The sequence below is a fragment of the Notothenia rossii genome (genome assembly GCF_949606895.1).
Source record: "Notothenia rossii genome assembly, chromosome: 10".
Taxonomy (NCBI): Eukaryota; Metazoa; Chordata; class Actinopteri; order Perciformes; family Nototheniidae; genus Notothenia; species Notothenia rossii.
Window position 1 is genome coordinate 36,829,742 of NC_136908.1, and position 11,388 is coordinate 36,841,129.

Here is an 11,388-nt window from a genome sequence, read left to right on the forward strand (position 1 = left end):
TTGGTTTAAATAAATGAAGTATTGACTTTAATACACTGATATACATTCCATTAAACAATACTAGATCACCTACACATCAGTGAAGTTGAGGGTTTTTTCCATGCAAAAAGTTACATTGAGATGTTAACAAACAATGTGATTTTGTCAGCTTTCTAATTTAATGTATTGAAGGCAAAGATATTTAACACAGTGAGAACTGCTACTATTTATCTCTCAATATTGTCTGTAAAAAACGTGGTAAAAGTTATTATTTCAGTGAGACAACAGAGCAAGCTTCTACAGTTGCACTACGTTTTGATAACAGTTAAATATTATTTTGATAATAACATATATTTCAATGTTGATGAACTTCATACTGTTCATTCATAATCTGATTGTCTTTGTAGCTCACTGTTGAAATAAAAAAAAAAACATTACAATTACAAAATAATTATATCTACAGCCACTAAACACACAAACACACCGCTTTCATAAATAACGCACTTGTTCTGCAATAATATGTTTTATGTTTCCTGTATTTTTTGTTAGGAAAGGACATGCCTGAAAGACACGACATGTTCTCCTTCTCTGAGGGTCAAGAAGAACATCCAAGAGGAAAATTAAAAGCTGATGCTGTGAGATTTTACGTACGGGACATTCACTAAGAAACTACTTTTATTGTAAAAACAGTCAGCTGATTGAATGCACCTATTTCCACATCTACACTCCATCAGCTGATTATTTCTATTTGCCTCGCTTTATGAGCTTCACATCACTTGTGCCTTGTACCACAGAGTTTGCAACATCACAAATAAATCGGGCCAATCTTCAGTCAGATGTGAATGTGTAATCTAACATTTTCAGTAAGAATAATGGACAAAAGGAGTGCAAATACAGATACAATTTATTGAAATGTGAACCAAAAGTTAATCAAATGTTTTAAATAAAAAGCACATATGGACAGAAGGTGTAAACCTATTAAATGTATAAGTAAACACATTTACTCAAATAACGTGACAGACTAGGCCTGTGCAGTTGGTATCAGCTTTGCCCAGCATGGGCTCCTCCATCAGGCCTGGTCCTCGATGCTGAGGAAAGACCCTCAGTCCTCTCCGGGCCAAACAAACAGACAGGACGTCCATCACACGGAGGTTTCTCCCTGAAGTCTCTGCAGCTCTATGGACACCACGCTGTCTCAGTCCGTCCACACTGAATATGAGAGGGGGAAAAAAATAATAATAAATGCTTTAGACAATAATAAAATATAAAGTTGACAGTTGAGTTGCTCAGTTTTTTTAGATTTTCAATACTATTACTATATAACTAATATATCTGGTTAAGAGGCACATTCAAATAAAGATTGGTCTTTAAATACATGTTGTCTTTTGAATTGTTTGTCTAAAGTCAAGGATCTAGAACTGGTACTTAGTTTTAATGATACAGTCTGGTTATTATGCTGTTTGGAGGAGGCCTCACAGGTAAGAGCACTAACTAGCTACCATCACATGTACCTTAGCTTGACTTAAATGTATTAAACGTATAATTAAGTGATATCAAAATATAAATAACTAATGTCATGCAAACATATTAATATTTGCTTGATTCCAGTGTTGAATTTAGCACAATTGCATACAAAACGTTAAGGGATTTTAAGATTCTGAAGTATTATGCTAAAAACTCATTAACTTCAGAAACAGAGCGGAGGGAGAATGTGAATACGCAAGGCTGTGGACACTGAAACATGCACATCGGATAAATAACCTAGGCGTTTAGTTTATTTAATAAAAGAGCACATGTTCAATGTGAAAAGTGACCGTAGATAGATTACTTCAGTTGCAATTTGGTGCTATATATATATATATTTTTTTTTAAATAATAAAAAAAACAAAAAACAAAAAACAACAACAAAAAAAAAAGATCTTGAATTTCAGGCAGGGCGCGGTGCTCCGTTGGCAGGGCGCAGCGCCCCGCCAAGACAATGGTAGGGGAAACACTGACTAGTCTATTATTACAAACTCCAGGCTGCACATTGTTGAGTCTGGCACTCATACTCAATGTCCTCTCCTGTTACTACAGAACAAGCTGTGATTGGTGCAGGATGTAGCCTTCAGTGTGCATGGTGTCACCGCTCTGCCTCTACTGTACTCATGTCTTTGCATTTGAATCTGGAAAAAGAAGGAAAAATTGTTTTTGTGATTGTCTGACATGGGCGTCTCATTGTGTGTGTTTTTTTTTTACATAGATGTGTGTGTTTCAGTGTCTGGTAGCAGTAATGAGAATAAGCAGGAGCGGTTGCTGGGGGGGCTTTGCATTGTTTGAATCTTTGCCTCTCTTACCCCTGATTGTAAGCAAACAGAATCTCTGTGGCAGCTTGGTAGTTGTTTGATTTAAATGAGTGTCTGGATTATTCTTCTTCTTTCGTTTAACGTCAGAGGTCCGACTCTGTGTCGTGTAGCCATGCCCGCATCTCTGGTCCTAAGTCGAAGAGGCTGGCTTCAGAGGGTGGTCTATATAAAGGGCAGGTGGTTATTATATATATTATTATTATATGTTCGGCATTCTGTTCAGGGTCACCGCACTCGCATGCAGCACTGTCTGCCAGGCCCCACTTCTTCATTGATGTTTTGAAGCGACCGACCCCAGTTCGTAGACGGTTTAGTGTGGTCCATTGCCGGCGTGGTAGGTCGTCTCCTCCTATGGTGCCATCTCCTGGGTCCCAGATGTAGCGATGGATTCGGGAGGGCCCGGCTAGCTCCCACTCCTGCCTCCAAGCAGCCGCCAACCATGCATCTCTGGAGAGGTCCTCAGAGGTGGAATTGAGAATCTCTTGTGCTGCCTTGTTGAAGGGGAGGCGGGACTTGAGCCTACTTAGAGGTGCTGCTGTCGTGGTCGTGTTATGCAGGATGTGCCAGTCATGCTTTTGGGCTTTCTTGGCCAGGGCGAGGGTGGCAGCCTCCCGTCGGAGGCCGGCCGGAGCTATTCCTGCGAGGACTGGCAAGAGGGACAGGGGTAGGCTTCAAGAATCCAGTTATAATCCTGAGGGCATTGTTGATGACCACGTCAACCTGGGGCGCAGTATTCCGCTGCAGAGAAGACCAGGGCTTGGGTCGATAATCGCAGCGTCTTAGCGCAGGCTCCCCAGGTTGTTCCAGCGAGGCGGCGGATCAGCGCGACCCTTGATGTTACCTTGGCCTTGACTTCTTCAAGGTGTTGTTTGAAGGACAGTGTCCGATCCAGACGCACGCCGAGGTACTTCGGGGCTTGCTGGACCTCCAGGCGTTTATTGTTGACACGCACCTCAAGTTCCCTCTTAGCTTCTCTGGTGCTAAGATGGTATGCCGCTGCTACTGTCTTTCTGATGTTGAGCTGTAGACGCCACCTTTGAAAGTATGCTAACAGGGTGCCCATGTCGTCATTAAGGCCATCTTCCATTGCCTTCCATGTTTGTCGTCTCAGCATGATGGCTAGATCGTCTGCATAGCCGTACTTTCTGGATGTTGTGTCAGGTAGCTCATGTACATAAATGTTGAACAGCATCGGCGAGAGAACCGACCCCTGCGGAACACCGTTCCTCAGTCTTCTGAGCCTGCTGCGTTGGCCATTGCTGGTCTGGAGGACAAAACTTGAGCTTACTTATGGCCTCACTGAGTTCATCTGCTGTAAAGTCTCCCGAGAGGGTGGAATCGACACTGTCCGCTCCCAAGATGGAAGACACCTTGCGCGATGTCAGTCAGGCGAAGTCTTTGTCTGCGTCTGCGAAGCGGCCATCCTTCAGGGGCTGGGATGCGATTATTAGTGTCTGGATTATTTGTGTGGATGTCATAGGCCATCTCATCAGTGTTTGTTGTTCCCAAGAGCCAAGTGATCTCTGAACAGTCTCCAATTCAAAGATAGTCTTTTTCATAAATGGCCTGAAAGGAGGAGCAAATGATCTCATTTCAGCAGGAACCAACAAATGTTTGTCATTTATTTCAGCATGAAAAATGAACTCTGCTGGACTTATTAATTTATTTGTTGCAGCTTAACATGCACGTTTATTATGCCCCGGTGCTATGGACACACAGAATATTGTTAAATCAGGTTCGATTCCAGCTTTCATTTATATAGGGGGTGGGCAAATGGCAATTTTAGCTGGGTAAGGTATCCTTAATAGTTTTTAGTTCTTTATTAGTACTATGGTTCAATAAGAATTGAACGACTTTTCCATCCATGTAGGAGAGTGTGTCCTCATATTGGTGTTTAGCAACACTCTAATCATTAATACAGTTAGCTCTCTAGCTGGAGGGTTAACTAGGCACTGTAGCCTTTGTGAAATAGATGTTATTGTTGTTTTTTAACAAATCTAAGTTCAACTTGAAAAGGTCTCTATTTTAAAGAATATAATGTTTTAGGGTGTCTCAAATAAATTCCTCTCATTAGTGAAATGGAAAAGTTATATATTAAAAGAAAGTGACAGTGCTGTCCTCAGCAGACAGTCCACAGCTGTACAGCATCACAGAGCAGACAGCGGTGAGCAGCATCAGCTCAGCAACAAATGCACGCGCGCGCACGCACGCACGCACGCACGCACGCACGCACGCACGCACGCACGCACGCACGCACGCACGCACACACACACACACACACACACACACACACACACACACACACACACACACACACACACACACACACAGAGGATCAGATTGCACACTTTCTGGTTATCAGACGACCCTCTCTAGCTCCCGATCCCCAGCCGCCCCAAAGAAAGAGAAGGACAGGGAATATCTTACTAGACTTAGGTTAACATTTAGTTGGTTGGTTGATCATAGATTCATGTAGTCTTATAGAACACGAGATGAGTTGTGTTTTTTTCCTTGTAAGATTATTCAAAAGGTGTTTGCATGGGTCACACTGTCTTTCAGAAGAAGAAGATTTTGATTTTTAAAGCAAATTGTATTTACATTTGTTTTAACTATACACACACCCTGCAAAAGAGTTGAAAAACCCTAATACATTACAATTTCAAAAAAACAAACAAACCAGATTTTCATGACTACCGAAATAAATATAATTCGAAATATATTACCCATTTAAAAATATCCTCTTTTACACACTTTAAAAACAAACCTTTTATGATATGAAGTGCCATTTTTTGTTGTTGTTGTTATCAGCGTGCCAACTATCGAAAATTATCAACGGGGGGGGGGGTTGAGGAGCTTGACGCTCGTCAACTATCAGCAGAAGGGCGGGGGAGCCTCGCTGCGGGGAAGCAGTGTCGCAACTTACACGATACAGAATTTCACAAACAAATTTAAATAATTGGTTTAAACGGCATAATAATAAGGACGATCGTCCGTTCTGTGATTCTCCAGAGCACACATGTTATGATATTAGGGTCATGTAGAGTGAGATGAGATCGCTGTCCCTTTAAGAGAGAGAGATAGAGAGAGAGGGGTGTGGCTTGTGCATGTGTGTTTGTGGATGGTAGAGTGACAGTGAGCGAGCGTGTGTATGTTTCTGGAAGTGAAACGGGAAAGCAGAAAAACAGAGGTCTGTGATGTATTTTGCGAAACAGAAGAACAGCTAAATAAATGCAACGGCCTCCCAAGAAGAGCTCGCCTCTCTCCAGTCATTTAAGCTAAAGTGGGTTATTGAACCTGAAGCTTGTTGCTTATGCCCTCCTCGACTACGGTCTGGGAGCCGACAGGAAAGTTCAATACACAGATGGCCAGTCCGCCCCTTTGTAGCATATTATTTCGATGAGAGATGAGCAGATCGCCACTGGGCTTTCAACTAAATACACAGCCACGCAAAAACTGCGGCATTTGAACAGCTCCTTATGGGTACTGCAATTTGTGAAGTGCTTTCCTCCGTGGTGAAACAATCAGCACTGTACCACGGAGGAAAGCGGCAGAAAGTCACCTGGAGTCAAGGAGAGCGGGGCTGCGTTGCGTGCATGGCTTACTTTTGCAGGTAACGGGGAGACGCGCTCTGGCGGCGGTCTCGTACAGGATCCGAAAATACAATTTAAATATTTTGCACACTTATTCCGAGTGTGCCACTGGTTACGGTGCCGCGTGCCAATGCTGGAACGCGTGCCAGGGGTTGCCGACCCCTGCTTTAAAACTTCAATATTAGAGAGTCATTCTCCCCCGGTGAGCATAGAACCTGCCCAACAGCCCACACATCCAGAACCCCCTGCAGATGATTGATCAGCGTATAGTACGCAATGCATGCTCCACCCTAAGACGCGCTGCCACCAGCCCCCTCAGACAGAGCACTGCATCCGTCCATCCCACTCCAGCAACTTGGTTCTTCCTACTTATCCAGATTGCTAATTTTGCATTAGCAAACAAGAAATGTATCAATAGTAGGGTTTCCCTCTTTTTCAGGATGTATTTGGACCAGCCAATCTGGGATAGGACACCATGTTCCAATGTTTCTGCCATAAAACAGAACGGACAGCCTCCCCATGTGCCTGGGTCAAAATTAGCTCTGTATTTGTTAGTGTCTATTGCTCCGTGTATGATTCTCCATTGGATGTCAGCCATCCGTTTCTCAACCGGAGCTTTATACAGGATCCGCCAGCTGCCCTGACGGGAAAAGCCCAAGCCAAACACATCTGTCCACCTCGTCTCTCTGACGCCTACAAGCGAGCTGAGGTTTAGCACCTTTACGCAGCTAAGATATAGCTTCTTCCCATTGCAGGAGCTGAACGTTCCAGGTGTTAGAGTCCCAAGTGATAGCAGGAGACCATCCTCCTCTCTCCACTCCCCCACCGCAGGACCCACACTCAAGGCAGGAAAGACATAATCATGTCCCTTTCTCCACTGGTCAGCCAGATCTGCATCCAGAGCAAAAGTCCGGTGGGATGGCGACAGCGACTGCCACACCTCATCTACCAGGTTCTCCAGAACTCGGGTTGATCGAATGCCCGTCACCTCAGCCATTTTTTCTGTGGAGACCCCTCTCAAATGGCCAAGTTTTACCACTCCCGCTTCAATGAACGAATCTTTTATGGTGGCCGAAGAGAAAAGGGTTCCAGAAAGAAAACCAGTGTCAAACAGTGGCTCCTCAAACAGCCACATCCCAGGCCGGGGGTCGGGTGGTCTGGTAAAACTCAGAATCCTCCAGGCATTGATGACTGAGCAGTAAAAAGGTGCAAGTCCAGTTATCTTGTACGCAGGGGCCTTCAGCAGAAACAGGTGTTTATCAAAACCAAAGCCCCCTGCCCTCCAGAGCAACGGCCGGGCCATAGTCTGCCAGCAGGGAGAGGCACCATACAGCAGCTGCTGAGCTGCCTGCAGCCATTACATTTCATTTAGCTGACGCTTTTATCCAAAGCGACTTACAATTACAGGTACATTCTCCCTGGAGTAACTAAGGGCTAAGTGCCTTACTCAAGGGCACACTAGTGGTGGTGTTCCTAGCGGGATTTGAACTCACAACCTTCCGATCTTCAGCCCACCTCACTATCCATTAGACCACCACTATCCTAGTCCTTGCAGTAATGTCCACGAGGCCATGCCCCCCCTCCGCCACAGGTAGGTACAGGACCGATACTGGCACCCAGTGATGACCCGACCAGAAGAAATCCATGAGGAGCCGCTGCAGTTGTTTCATGAGGCCCTGCGGTTGGGTTAACACCTGGAGTCTGTGCCACAGAGATGAGGCAACCAGATTGTTGGCTACAAGAACTCTTCCCCTGTAGGACTTATGGGGTAGCAGCCATTTCCATTTGGCAAATTTTGCTTGCACCTTTCCCAGTAATCCCTCCCAGTTCTGTGCCACCATGTCCTCAGACCCCAACCAAACTCCCAGGACCTTTAAACCCTTGTTTCCCCAGCTGAGGTTACCAGGAAAACTGGGCCTATTTCCTACACTCCACTGACCTTCCAAAACTGCCTCACTCTTCTCCCAGTTTGGCTGAAGCAGCCTTCCTATACAACACTAGACTGTCCTGTATCTCCTGGATATCTTGCTGACCCTGGATAAAAACACTGACATCATCAGCATAAGCTGATACAACCACCAGGGGGGCCTGAGCTGACTCTGGCAGACACAGGCCCCTCAGCCGGTTTCTAAGTCTGCACAAAAGGGGCTCGATGGCAATACTATATAATAGGCCTGAGATAGGGCAACCCTGCCTGATCCCCCTTTTAACTGGTACAGGTCTGCTCAGCCCTCCCCCACCTTCACAACACAACATGCATCACTGTACAAACACTTCACCCAGGACAAAATATTGTCCCCAACACCAAAAGCCTGCAAAGTGGAAGCCAGAAAAGTGTGATTCACACGATCAAACGCCTTCTCCTGGTCAATAGAAATAATACCAACATTTATATTATACAGTTTGCAAACATCAAAAGTGTCTCATCAAAAACAAATTGTCCACAATTGATCTGCCAGGGATACAATATGTCTGATCAGTACCGATAAGAAGTTCGATAAAACACTTCAGTCTGTTAGCTAAAACCTTTGACATTATCTTATAGTTCGTACCAGAGGTCGCGTTAACCGAATATATTCCGTCTATGATGGAATTCTTTTGACAATGACGGAAAAATCTGAAAGCAGTCCATCATTTGGACGGATTAGAACTAACTCAGAACAGAGCCAAAGTTTCCCCTTATGTCGTTTCCAGAACAAACTATGCCGTACAAATCATTGGCGCTAATATTTCACGAGGCCCCCCCCCTCCCCCGTTGACAGTTCACGAGCGTGCTCTTCTGCCCCCACCCCGTCAGTTGTGTACAGACCGACGGGTAATAATGGATTTTGACGGACATTTTACGATCCTTGACGGGCAGCAAAAAAGTCTAGCGCAACCTCTGGTCCGTACATAAGAGAGCCACAAGTCTCCAATTCTTCAGCAGGGTTAGATCTCCTTTCTTAGGCAACAGTGAAATCACTGCACGCCTACAGGAAGCTGGAAGAGTCCCTTTCCCAAAGGACTCCATCAATACGTCTAGCAAGTCCTATCCTAGAATACTCCAGAAAAGAAAAAAAAAGTCTGCAGGTAAACCGTCTATGCCGAGAGCCTTGCCGGTGGCCATCTGTGTCACTGCAGAGGTCAGTTCCTCCAGAGTAATGTCAGAGCCCAAGGTGTCACTTTTGGCTGGACTCAGCTTTGGAAGACCCTGAAGAAGTTCATCAGCAGCTTCCACGTCACAACCTTCGGCTTTGAACAGGTCCGTGTAGAAGGACACTGCATGCCTCCTCATCTCAGCAGGTTCAGAGGTTACCTGTCCATCTGGGAGACGCAGACATACCATCTGCTTCCTTTGGCCCACAGACCTCTCCAGGTTGAAGAAAAAGGTGGTTGGTGCATCAATGTCTCTCATGGAAGTAAAACGGGCTCTGATCAGAGCTCCCTTGGCTTTCTCCTGAAGAAAACAGTTAAGCTGTTGTTGTTTTAGGAGGGACTGTTCTATATTTCGAGCAGACACACTCTCTAACTCTCTGATCTCCCTCTCTAACTGCTCTATAGCTCTCCTAATGTTTGCAGTGGAGTAGGCTGTATACTGTTGGCAGAACACTCTAATCTGAGCCTTTCCTACATCCCACCACTGACTCAGGGAGGGAAAAGACTCTTTCTTTGATTTCCAGTTGATCCAAAACAATTTAAAATTCTCACAGAAAATCAAATCTTGTAAAATTGTAACATTAAACTGCCAGAACGATCTAGTTTTCTCTGTGTTGGATAAAACCAAATCTAAAGAAACTAGCTGATGGTCTGTAAAACCAACAGGTTGGATGTGACAGTTCACTGCACGAGAAATAAAAGAAGCAGACATGTAAAATCTGTCTAGCCTGGCTGCACTGACGCCACCATCTAGCATTCTCATCCAGGTGTATTGTTTAACAGAGGGGTGTTTCATCCTCCACACATCCACTAAGTCAGCCTCTCTTATCACCTGTGACAGTAAAAGGGACGACTGAGGATGCGGCTCCCGTCTTATTCTGTCTAAAGTGACATTAGTGCATACGTTCCCCCCCCCCCCCCCCCCCAGTATAACACACTCCACCTGTACACTAGTGTCTAGCTTGTCTTTTAATAACTGAAACACAGATACACATGCAGGGCCCTGATTGGGTGCATAAACATTAATAAAAGTGAAAAATAACTAACAGTTCCACTTTCACCATCAAGGCTCTACCTGCCACTATCTCTGTGCTGGATAGAACATTTAGAGAGGGGGAGAACAAAACAGCTACTCCAGCACTAAGGTTTGAGCCATGACTGAGTACATACTGACCCCCCCACCACATTCCCCAGTCCGTCTCATTCAGGCTATCACTGTGTGTTTCCTGCAGAAATATCACATCTAATTTTTTCTGATTTAAGACCTCTAACACTAAAGCTCTTTTCTATGCACTTCTGCCCCCGTTGATGTTCAAGAAGCAACCCTTAACATTACATTACATTACATGTTACTTGTTAGATGCTTTATCCAAAGCGACTTACACACTTATGAAAAAGTATTAACCGTACTTGCAAACAGTACAAATATCCCAACGAAAGATCATACAGTTAAAGAAACGATTGAAAAGGAAACAAACAAAAATAAAAGTGAAAATCCCTCTTCCCTCTTCAAACACACCTCCACCACAGAAGAAGAAGAAGAAGAAGAAGAAGAAGAAGAAGAAGAAGGGCTGCCTGTTAGCCGGCGGCAGGGAGCAGTTTCCAGGTTAGGTGCCTTGCTCTAGGGCACCTCGGCTGTGGCCCAGGAGGTGAACAGGCAGCTCTCCAGCTACCAGCTCACTCCATACTTCTTTTTGGTAAGGATTAATGCTTGGTGTTGGGCAGTATCTTGTTCTTGTTCTTGTTACCCCGGGTAACGCTTCAAGGAGATTATCCTAAACTGCAGTCTTCCCCATGCTTCTTTGGTGGCTTGATGTTTGCAGCTGAGTTCATGTACTGTGGGGCAGATAATACAGATAATACATATGAAAAATATAATTTGCTCAGAGTCCAGAGACCGTTGTGGTTCGGTCCGGATCCGGACCAGAATCCGGACTCTGAGGATGCCTGTATTATATTAATAACAAACAAATTAGTTGTCTCCTAGGTCAGTAGTATTACCAATCCTGTTTCAATCACATTAGTATGCATTAGGGGTTTCACAACTACCAATATTTACTAGTCGACTAGTTTTTCAAAATAGTAGTCGACTAGTCGACTAGTCGTTACGTCATAATAGAGACACACAAAGAGAGGTTTACAACTGTATTTTCTATTGGAACTCATACAGTAACATTAAACACTGCATTTTAATTTGTGTTACATGGCTGAGTAAATAACAAACACTGGACTCACCAAAATCGACAGCAAAAAACTCTTGTTTACATAAATGCCACGTAAATCCAGTGCGCAACAGCGCATTGCGCAACACTTCGCTGTCCTCCACGATAACGTCCACC